Consider the following 12158-nt stretch of genomic DNA (forward strand, 5'->3'; position numbering starts at 1 on the left):
ATCTGAAACCTTTTTCTCTCTTCTTACTGCTCGAGCCAGAAGGATTTAAAGGAAGAGCTACATGGATTTGCATCAGATTTAGCATCTGTGTAATGAGTCAAAGATCAAATGCTCTCCTCCTTGGAAGCAGATTTTATGCTTATGTTCACTTAAAACTCCCTTAACACTTTGGCAGATAAAAGTTGATACTTTCAATTTGATACACCGTTGTAGCTGCACCTCAAGCAAATCCAACTGGAAAAGCAATATCCCCTGGACATCATCTGCAAAGGACAGGAGAATACATTCTCCAAAACTGTGGAGATCTGGGCTTGCTAAAGACAACATTTTTTGGCTGGCTCACTCTTCCACTTGTTATAAGCAGATTCTATATTGAAAAACAAAAACCAAAATCCCAAGCAGTGTCAAAAGCCAGAATGTCACCTTCCCTTGACTTCCCCGTATCTCCCACCACCCAGAAAAAAGGAGCTTCTGCCCAGTACAAATTCTTTAGCCACCTGGCAAAGAATCATTTCCAGCCTTTTGGTACGTTCCAAACATCTGCACTCTCTCTTCTTTTCTGGCATCAAATGAGTATTTTTCTCTCCAAATACCAAAACAATTGGCCTGGCCATTGTTGGTAGGGGGGAAAGGGGATACTTAACCAGGACATATTTAGCCACTGAAACCACTAAGTAGTAGAGGAAGATCTGCATGGGAGTATCCTTAACATCCCATGGCAGCCCATTCTTTCTAGAGCAGCAATGACAACCACTTCACGGCATGTGTGCCAGAGTCAACATCTGCAAAGCAGCCCTCAGGTCTCTTCCTCTCTCCACTGTGAGTGCAGCTACTGCTCTTGCAGCCGCACGCCAAGAGGGAAGCAGCAGCAGCAGCAGGGAAAGTCTAGATAAGATCATAACAAGTGGGACAAGCTGCAAATAGTTTACTGTCCCTACCCAAAATCCAAAACATTTAAATTACCTTCACATCTGGCTCACTAGATGGCACTATGGCAAAGCCTTCCTTTTTTTTTTTTTTTTTTTTTTGGACTTAAAGGTATTTTCTCCCATTTTTTAATAAAGCAAAACCACATTTCTAATTCTGAAATGCCCATTAGAGAAGGAGGCAGTGCAGAGGTGATGCAAAATGAAGCAGGGTCTCACAGCAGCCAGGTACCTCCTCAAGAGTCTTTCAAAGGAAAGGTAAAAGCTCCACAAATACAAAGGTACAAAGCAGGGAATGAAGCACAACATACTAACTTGTTCTCAAAACAAGTTTAGACAAATAAAACATAAAAACAAAATATGTTTTATACAAATGGCCCAAAACTGCTCCAATGAACTACTGTAACTCATGTTCTCTGGTTGAAGCAGCCTGTTCAGGCATATCCTACTACAGCACCAAAAACCCTAAAAGCAAAAATCCAGTTGCAAGAGCGTAAGTATTGGACAGTTAACAGTAAAACTCTCCAGGCCACCTTAGATAATGATTAATAGGCATTAATGAACTAGAGCAATTATGCCTATTTTTCCATCATTGAATGTTATTGGTAGGTACTTTTGAAAATGCGACATTAAATCTTTTCTCAGAAAATCATACACTTCAATTTCACAGGAGATATAATAAATACGTAACACAATAATAGGTGGAGAGGGGCAGAGGAGATAGTAGCAATAAAAAAAAACAATAAAATGTCTTATAAAAATGCTTAACCATAAAAACAAGGCTAAAAAGTGTCACTGCTGATTTCCTGGCAGGAATCAACAGAGACAGAGATGGGTTTTAGGAAAATATTTCATAAGCAGGCAGGGGAAGAGTGAAGAAAATTTGCCTCAGAGGTAAAGGCAGATTCACAGTAATGAGATAGCAGACTATGTCAGATAAGTAGGCAGATACTGAAAGACGCAGAGCTTCAGCAGTCAGAGAAGTTGAGTTTATAGCAGCTAGTCTCAAAGCAGTTTTTCTGGCAGCCCAATTTCTATATTTTTGACCTCATTTTTTGTCATGTTTCTGGACTCGTGAACCCACTTTTTGCTGCAGAAAGGGGACTTGCAATTATGTTTCCATTAGGCTCACTGCAGGTCATGACTTTGAGATACAAACCACTGAACACTGGTATTTAATGCCTGACTGATTCAGCTTCATTCTTATTTTGGTAATTTTCCCCACATCTAATAACCTCAGCCCAACTTCAAATTCAATATTCCGTTGTTTTGTTCAACTTATATAGGTCCAAAGCTGAATCTAATTATGAAGAGCCGTCAGTTCCACCCAGGGGCAGAGTTTTTCCAGACTAGATTTAGGGTTTTTTGGCTTTACATTTGCATTGACATAGACCGTAACTAGAAGAGCTCAAGCCAAGTCTTCCCTGGAAAAATTGAGCAGCTCTTGGATATCCAAGTGTACTTGGATAAAAATATTTTTTGGCAAGTCAGTACAGACCAAGAGTAATTGGCCCTGATACTAAAAGCTGGCAACATATCTTTCTAAAAAGGTGTTATATTAAGATGAAGGATGAACAGACTTTGGTATTGGTCCATAAGGTCATATGGGATTAATTATGATTAGAGATTATTATTTCCTGACTGAATCTATGTTTCCCAGCTTCATATTATAAATAATTTTAATAGTGTTTACTATGGAATTTAGGAATTTAATTTTGTGAAAATGAAACTCTCTTTCCTGAAATTGTACAGTGCAGAAACTGAAGAAGCATACAGCTGCTTTGAAAACAAGATCATATGTCTCTGAAACAGCCAAAGACAGAAGAAATTCACATATTCAGTGAGCTGTTTTTGAAATTGCTACTCATAAATTTAGCTTCTATCCCAGGCAACATAATGGAACAGCTATTGAGAAAACAAATTTACTAAAACACTTTGAAGTCTGCCAGACAAATTTGATTTTTGTTAATAGTAATTCAAAATTAATGAATGGAAAGTAGAAGCTATACTGTCGTGTGTCTGAATTTTAGCACTTTACTTCCTTATGATATTTTAGAACTAAATATAGGTGTTGTTAACTACCTTACGGAGACAGTTTCCACCTTACACTGTTTCTGCAATAGAGGACTCCTAACTTGGATTCTCTAAATTGAGTTTAAATTAGAAGCCTCTACAAGCCTGTTGATTAGCCTCTCTTCTCCCATCTCCATTGTGTCAGAATTCTGTTCCCAAACTTAAATCAAATTGGAAATGAACTATCATGTTGTCTGAAATGAAGGGTGATGACAAACAATGAAGGGTAATGATAAACAATAACTTTGAAGGGAGGCATTTAGTGTGGTACACAAAGATTAGTATTACTTCTGATCTCATTTAATAGCTTCAATAATGAGCTAGAAGAGGGAGTAAATGGTACATTAATGAAATCTGCAGATCTATTAAACTAGGAGGAGCTGAGCACACTGCTGAAAATGGAGAAATAATACAAGGGGTCATGGCAAGATTAGAAACACAGGCAGAATTTTGCAACGAGATTCAGTTTAGAAAACAGAAAAATGTCTGGGCTGAAGAAAAATGTGACAGGTGGTAAAAGGTGAAAATCTGGGGAGCTGTAATGCTAAGAGAGATTTAAAGTTAGGAATATCAGAAAAACTGGGCAAGAATACATAAACAAGCAGCGGAAAAATAATTTTATATATACATATATATACATAAAAATGAAATTTCTACTGTGTATTCAGAACTGTTAGAGAACGAGCAAAGTAATGACTTATCTTGCAACAGCTCTTGTACCTTTAGCCCTCTTCTGGAAGATGCATTTAGCCTGAGCACTGGAAAAACAGGCTACCACTCATACGTATAGGAAAACAACAACAACAAACAGTATGTCTTGCAGCTACAGAAATTCTTCCAAGAAGTAAAATTAAAAGTAACCAATAAAGTTAGCAAACAGTATTACTCTTGATGAAGTGAATGATGGAGCAGTGACCGACAGGCTAAACGACAGTAAAAGAGCATGACACAGTGAAGAAATAACATATTCTCCTATTCCTTATAGTAACTGCATTGTGCAGTTTAATTTTTTTTTTCTTTTTGGTATTGCTGAGGAAACTGCTCATCAAATGCCAGCTGCTATGAACTTTCCAATACCAGATAGATGTGCACAATACCTTGGAGAGATACAGCTAGTTGCGAGCTAGTTAATTCCTGCGGAGGAGCTCACACAAATTAGTCTTGCTGGGAATAACTCTACATTAACTATGGCAATATGCCAAACTCCAATGTTTGGTTCAGTGTGTACCACTTCCTGTATCAGAAAGAGCTTTGATAATTCTGCATGCCACAGCATTAGCCTGTATGGTATTTGTATATAATGATATTGCACATTGGTCTTCAGTCCTCAAAACTCCTTGGTAGTTCTTGGCAGTCCTTCCTTGCTGACCATCTCCATAGGTCTGGCCACTCCAAAGTTTGTCCCTGTTTCTCTGAGAACACAGCAATACGGTCAGCCACTTTTGAATTTTCACATTTCAATAGGAAAACTGGCAAATGCTCCTTCATGCACCAAGTTTCCTCCTTTTCCCCATTTCTGGATTGTCTGTCTTCTAAGTAAATAAACGTACAAACAATTAAGCATCATGTAAAAATGTTAGGGAAAAAAGTACCGGAATCACAGACAAACATGGAAAGGATTCCTTATAAATGAAACCCACTTGCTGAGACAGTGCCCCTTTGCTGGCATTACAGGGAGAGCTGCCTGTATTTTTGCAAAAACGGACAGTGTCAAGTAGTTTGTAGAAACTGCCTAATGGCAAAGTCACTTGATACGATTTTGCCAAGAAAATGTCTGCTGCAGATAATCAAATTGGATGAAACTGGTTAGGATGACTTGTCTGCATAATTTTAAACTGTACTGTTTATCAACTTTAAAATAGAAGTCCCAGATATCTTAACTGGATGCGAAAGCAGTACAGTTTTCCTATTCATGTCATGAATCTATTTTTCCTCACAGCCAAATTTTCAAACTCAGGCATATATGATCTTCCTTGCACACACCATATTCTACCTTATAACTGGTATGTGCTTTTTTTTTACTTATCCATAAAATATATACCTCAGAATCCCAACATTTCAAGCAAGAGCCCCCTCACTTTGGAAGACCATTCAAGTGCTCACATGAATGCACACACAGAAGACAACTGTGCCTCTTTTGACAACACGGGCCCAGTATCCAATATCAAGGTACTTTATGAAACTCCTGTTAGGAATTAAATCGTATTTATCTTCAGAAACCTTACAGATCTCTTTAGTGTTATTCCTGAGACTCACAGATGTCCTCTCACCATATTATCCTCCCACCCTAACCTCACAACTTAAATATTTCCTAGCACAACACTTTTCTTGTGGACTTTTGACTCCATGTGCCAGACTGTGGGCTCATCGACAAGAAAAGGTGGGCAAGAATGTGGCCAAACCAGGGCAGAGCACGAGTAGACTGCAGCTGCTGTCCCATGGCGGCATTTACTGCTCCCCCAGAGGGAAAGGCCCATTCCAGTCACACAGTCTGGTAGAGCAGGTAAAAAAGAAGTTGAGAAGTCTAAATGTTGTTGCTGGGATGATGCAACATTGTTCTCTATCAACCCTCCAATCAATGGAAATCACCAGCCAGTTTCAGCTCAATTTGACAGAAAACTAAGATTTGTGAGGATATGTGATGAAATAAACTGGATAGATTCATACTGCTCTGGTAAAGCCTGAAATGGAAGCACAACTATAATAATAGACATCAGAGAAAATGCTTAGAGGAGACACATTACAAATGCTGATATCCATGGGAAAAACTTCAAGTAAGATGCACGAAACCACAAAAAAAGCAAAAGTCAAAAATATCTAGACAAACCTGTTTTTTAAACTGTTAATGATCATGGAATTATTTGTTCTTTTTCAACTCTATGCAGATTTCTTCACCAAAACTCTAACAACCCAGAAGAACTCTTAACACTTTTTTATCTTTTTTTTTTTTTCCCTTTCAGAAATTATTTTTTGTTTTAGCACATACAAAGAATAACCTAGGAAAAAATGCTGCTCATATTGATTTTGTACTGGAGATATGCTGACTAAATCAAATGATTTCACCATTTATGACATGTGTGAAGTCACCACATTTTGTTTTCAGAATGGGCTAGAAATAGTGAAAATAGTTTTTATAGCACTGAAACTGTATCTTTCATTTTCTTTTCTTACGGAAAAGAATGTCACTGACTATGACTAATGACATTGACTTTAGCAAATATGCTTGAAAAGCTTCTTCCACCAGTCAGGATTAAGAAATCCCATTATACTAGTACATTTACATAAAATTCACTTCCTTATATCAGCAATATGAAACAATCTACTATTAAGCAGCAGCACACTGCAAGAGACAGTAGCTGATATTACTTTTAAAAAGATTTGTACTAGGCCATTATGCTGTAAATATTTTTTTCCTTTTGCAAGAAATACTATCCATTGTACTCTACATATTTATCCTGCAAAATATTAGTGAACACTACTGCTTGCACCTGGAAAGTGAGATAAGTGGCATAGCAGTACTTTAATTTGACAAAGTAATCCAAATACCTATTTGGAATTCAGTAAATACAGGTTATTTTTCAAGTAACTTATACTTTATGAATTTTTTTTGGTCTTCTAAACGTTATTAAGATGTGCAGTGATGTATTAGGATTATGATGTCCTGGAAACATCACAAACACACACCTGATCCTAAAGCTAAACTAATAGAATCAAATGAAAAAAAAAAAAAACGTATAACTCTTTAACATAGCTGTCTCTTGCTTGATTTAAACACATAAACGAAAAAAAAAAATTAAAGTATACGCTAGGTACAATCATGAAGCCCCTGACCTTTTTAACATCACAGAGGTTGTCTACTTAACAAAGAAGTCACACGGATGAATATAGCATCTCTTTCAATTTAAGCTCTTCAGATCTTTCCTTCTATTTTAGCTCACTTCGGAGCAGTTGCATAGTGTAGGTGAAATCATACATATTTTTCCTCTTCTGATAAAGTACTATGGAATTTCATAAAAAGAAAAAACAAAACAAACTGAGTAAGCAAGCCTATTCTCTGTAGCCAACTCCTCTGTACCTTTCTCTCTCAATGGCCTCTTTGAAACTGTCCTGGAAAACAGACCTAGTACCAGCTGTTGTGTTAAAGCTCTTGGCTGCTGTGATCAATGTCCAAGAGGAGGCAATATTTAAACACACAAGGATATGAAGGCTGGGGAAATATACTGAGCTCTTAGAAATGTTTCTGGTTCTTTGCATTCCCAGGGAGGCCTATAGAAGAATAGTGGGTGTTTAGGTTATAAAAAGATTATATTGTGATCTATGATGTAGACTGGCATGGGGCGGAGGGGGGCACTGAGGCAGTCAAATCTATGAATTTCTAGTCTTTGAAAAACGGATTTTGTAAATTAATGTGCTTTCAGTAGAATACGAAGTTAGTAACAGCTGACTAAATGTATTTAAAAATTGGGCCATTGGTAGTGTTGCTACTCATACCACTTTCCTCTGTTAGTCTGGGCCAAAGCAAGAAGACATAACAACAGAAAGCTGTTACCTTCTATGTGGACTATTACTACAGCTTGCCACTGGTTTCAGTTAGTTGTTTCCTTGCCAAAGACTGAGGAACTTTACGTTGAGTTCCAAGTTCTGCAACAGTGTGTGCTCTACTGATTACGAATTATTTTTACACTGCTCCTGGCTTGCATTCCTCATCTTAGTGTCTGTTTTTTAACAACCTTTGCCAGGAGTAGGAAAATGGCTAGAAAAATTTTGTTTGGTTTCTAAACTGCAGAATGGAGTTTGTTCACTGTGCTGGAAAGGTCTCATGCAGTCAAGGCAAGGAAGCTGAGAAGGGTGGCATTGTCCCCCAGGTGGACTGAACCAACCTCCAACATGTTCTCCGCTGAGTTTATATGAAGTGTACATTTTCTAATGTTTATACAAATCTGAGTGAATCTTAACAGATACAACAAGAGATGCGCGCTGACACGCAGGTGTCATTTGTGTCCAAATTTCAATTCACTTCTTCAGTATCTGAAAGCACTAAAGCTTCTATGTTATAATAACCAAAACAATGTATTTTCCTAGATTTGTTCTAAGAAATGGTTAGGTTATTTTGCAGGGGCTTCTGTAAATAAAACAATCATTTTTCTCAAGTCAACTGATATATGAAATTTCCATACACATAATCTGTAACTGATACTTTAAAAGTTATTATCTCAGCCTTCTTTTAACATGGCTGAACTGTCGGTAGGGGATCTTAAATGGATAATGCACAAGGGATCATGATTTTTTTGTTTTGCTCCCTCACTTCTAATCAAGATTAGACACCCACCTAGTTAAGGTATGTTATGTATAAGATTTCTAAAGGTTTTCTACAGGCTGCAGATTGCGCATATTAAAAAAAAAATCCATATTTCTCTTGCAGTTGCAGCACAGTCTTGGATAGATGCCTAGATCAGACCCAAGATGTGTATCTCAGCATGCTCTGTCATGTGCTATTGCTTATAAAGCTCACAACTGTTATATAGCTGGATTACCGCCTTAAGCATACCTTGCCTTTCAAGGAGAATGTTTAAACAAAACAAAACTGTTGTTCTCTTTGGAAAGTTCCATGAGAATGTCAGCATGATCAAGCAAGCTGGGAATATTTTCTTAAGAGACGATCTGGTGATTATTATATCCTTTGTTTCCAGCAACATCTAGCTATTTTCTCTAGTCATTGGTTTAGTCTCTCCCACAACTGAAAAATAATGCACAAAGAATGAGGCTATTAATTTTTTGAGCTTTTCTTTCTTGAACGTGACAAGCTCTTCAATGACTACGAACCAGAATTACTGCGCCCAGAGAAGAGTTCATGAATGAGCAAATGGAAAGGTAAGACCTAAGTAAGAAATAAAACTACTAAGAGACACAGATGCCCTAAAAAACAACTGGTATCTGTCTGATCCTTAATGACACAACACAGTAAATATCCCAGTACAATGATTCCAGTGCTGTTAACATGAGAGTTTCTCACTGTCCCTGAAAAGACCTTTGGAAGAAAAATAGAGTCGCTACAGAAAAGACAATTTCTCAAAAGCCATATAAAAGATCAATATCAGGCTTAGGAAAACACCTGCAGCTTTCAGCAGGCAAATGTCCTTTTCAGGGGGACTATACCTATCTGTATCATCTCACATCTACTGCAGAATTATCTTACATTGAGCACATTTCTGAAGAGTTAGGAAAACATGTAAGCACATGTACAGATGTTTTATTTACTGTATACAATTAGAAAAACAGAAAGCTAGGAGTTTAGTTTTTTCTTTCTTTTTTTTTCTTTCTTTTTATTTTGGTTAATTTAACTGTCTTCTCTATTTACGTACATATTAAAAGTCAGTTTACAGTGGTGCTTTTTCCTGGAGTGTTCGTACGTAAAAATACTCAACAGAACTGGAAACTTAGTATAACCCTTCAAAAATGACATTAATGGAGCTTTATAAGTGAAATGTTAAAATGTCAGAGAGAAAACCTGAAACTCAAAATCAAGTATCACTCTTCCCTTCTAAGCAACTCTTATGCATTGTTGACTGCATGCTGAAACAGATCTTTTTATCCATACCTTCGCGATGCCAAGTTTCCTGAACTGAATTTACTTTGTGTTTTAGAAGTTAAATAAATGATTGCCTATTAAATTTAAGTCAATACTGCAGCATCTCAACTCCTGTGGAGAAGTAAATCTTAAAGGATTTTGTTTAGTATACAGTCAATTCAAATAAGAGTACTGTAAATGACATTAGAGATTACCTTTTTTGATAGTTTTTATTATTCAAATTTCTCCTGTGAATCTGTCCGGGAAATAGGTGGTTTTACAGAAGAAATAATTCCAACTGCCTCTGAAGTGAGTTGTGATCACAATCTAATAAGAGGGCAGATCGGTACTTTACTGTGGGACTAGAATTTTAACAGATGTGTTAAATCTATCTGCAAACAATAGCAGGTTTTTCATTGAACAGTATCAAAAAATGTTATATTTTTCCACTGTGGTTTTATCTCTGTTGCTATTCACCCTGCGCTTCACAATTTATCCTTTTAGCAACCATTAAAACTTGAAACCAAACTCTTCTCAATCTGTGTTTGTGTATATATACTGAAGCTATCTGTTACTATAACAAATGAAGGAAAATTTCTGTGGAAAGCTGGGAATAGCTCAAAAGACTGTTAGGCTACTTGAGACTAATATATCTGTAAGAAATTGTGACTGTCAGCATAAAAAGGGTGAAGAAAAAAAATGAGCAGTGTTACTCAAGAAGCAGTGACCATAGTGAGCTCTTCTAAATAGTGAGCAAGAAAGTTTTTCCTAATTTCAGCAAAATCTTTGGAGGAATGACACCACTGTGGAGTCTCTCCTAGGCGCCAGTTTCCTGAGCGAAGTCACCACACCATTTAGCGAGATGTCCATGTGAACTTATTCTTAAATATGAACCTATCAAAGAGGGTAGGAAACAACTCAACTCTCCAAGAATTGGGAATCTCTTAATTTTTATTAGTTTTTCAAAGTTCTGTCTCTTTCCACACGAGACACACTGTTGAAAAAGTAACATGGCTTTGATAATCTATATAGTTCTGCCAAATAGGAATAGACTTTTAAAAAACTCCTGGAAAGAACATGTTTATACTAAGTGCTCTCAATAACAAATTTCAAAGTGTTCTGGTATGAGTGTTGCTTAAACTTTTGCAGGAAAAAATGCACAATCGCTCACAAAGGAAAAAGTCATCTGCTACACAATTTAAGATTATGGGAGTGGATTTTTTTGTTGTTGTTAATACTGCAGATAAAATTGAAGTTTGCTCAATTATCTCAGAAATTTCAGCTATGAAGGTGAAAGCTTGAGAAAGTTGTAAGTAACTGAAAAGCACAGCAAACAAAACATTAAGGAAATTTAACTATGCTCTTCAACTGGAATACCATCACTACTACTTTCACAATGCAGCATAGACAGTAGAATAAAGCGATCTGTGGAACAACTGTGTCATCAATAAAGAGGAAGAACACTATGAAGAACCAGAGATGAGATCGTGGATTATCTACAAGACCACACACTGAAGAAATAGAAAGCCGGGGGGCGGGAAGGAAGTCTGATTTAGCCAGCTTCAGTTTCTTACCGAATTGACCCTTGAACCCCTGAGTCATTAGTTTCCAAATACTCAATTTTACTGTCCAATTACTCAGCAGAACATGACATGATCAATGATGCTGAAAGTTTTCAGCTGGTTGTATTGATCCAATATATAAACAAAACACAACTGTCAGCTGCTTTGAGTTCACCGCTGAGGAAGTGATGGTTAAAACAATTAATAAATTAATGCTTAAACAAAGAGAAAAAATGCCTAATTGATATAAAAGAGTAAAAACATTAAGTGATTAACTAATTAATAATTTTCTTGATTTCTTTTTGTTGGTGGTTTATCTGGCTGGCAAGAGAGAGGTGTGCTATAATTATTAACCACTCATCTTATTTTGGGATTCTTCTCAAATATTTCCAGGTGAAAGAAAGCAGGATCACTGAGGCTCCTGGACTCTCTTCAAATTAGTGGTGATAAGGAATAAATATCAGAAAATGTCAATTATTACAAAATGTGAAAGCTGATTAATTTTTGTATGGAAAGGCACAAGAGAAGGTGCTATGCAACTCTGAGGCAGGGCTCAAGCCCACGAAGGAATTACTGTAAACTAATGAGCTTCCAGGTGTCAGTTGAGCTTTGGTAACTAACAATATTTGCACACTTGGCCTGAAGCAAACAAGAGGCAGAGCATGTTAGATTAACCTCCAGGGAGAAACCCCTCTCTTAGCAGGGGCAGCCAAAATGAGAGGTAAGTTCACACCGATACTCCACTTCAATAAGAACTATTAGCTGATTCCCCCTTGTTCTGATCTGAGAATAGGAATGATTTCAGCTTTTAAAAGAGGTTATTTATTTTGTCTTTGACAGCAAAATAATAGACTCAATAGTATCCAGGCTCCTGCACTATCTTGCTTCTTTAGAGGAAGAGCCTATGAAATAAGGGCTGTTTGCTAAAACAGACTATGAGTCAAATGCCACATTGGTCTCACTAGAGAACTTATGCCCTGCTTAGTCAGGTAAGGTGGGGAACAATCCAGCCATTAGGAAATGAGGATC

The sequence above is a fragment of the Tinamus guttatus genome, unplaced genomic scaffold (genome assembly GCF_059628265.1).
Source record: "Tinamus guttatus ecotype Peru unplaced genomic scaffold, ASM5962826v1 Tinamus_guttatus_pri_ptg000052l, whole genome shotgun sequence".
Taxonomy (NCBI): domain Eukaryota; kingdom Metazoa; phylum Chordata; class Aves; order Tinamiformes; family Tinamidae; genus Tinamus; species Tinamus guttatus.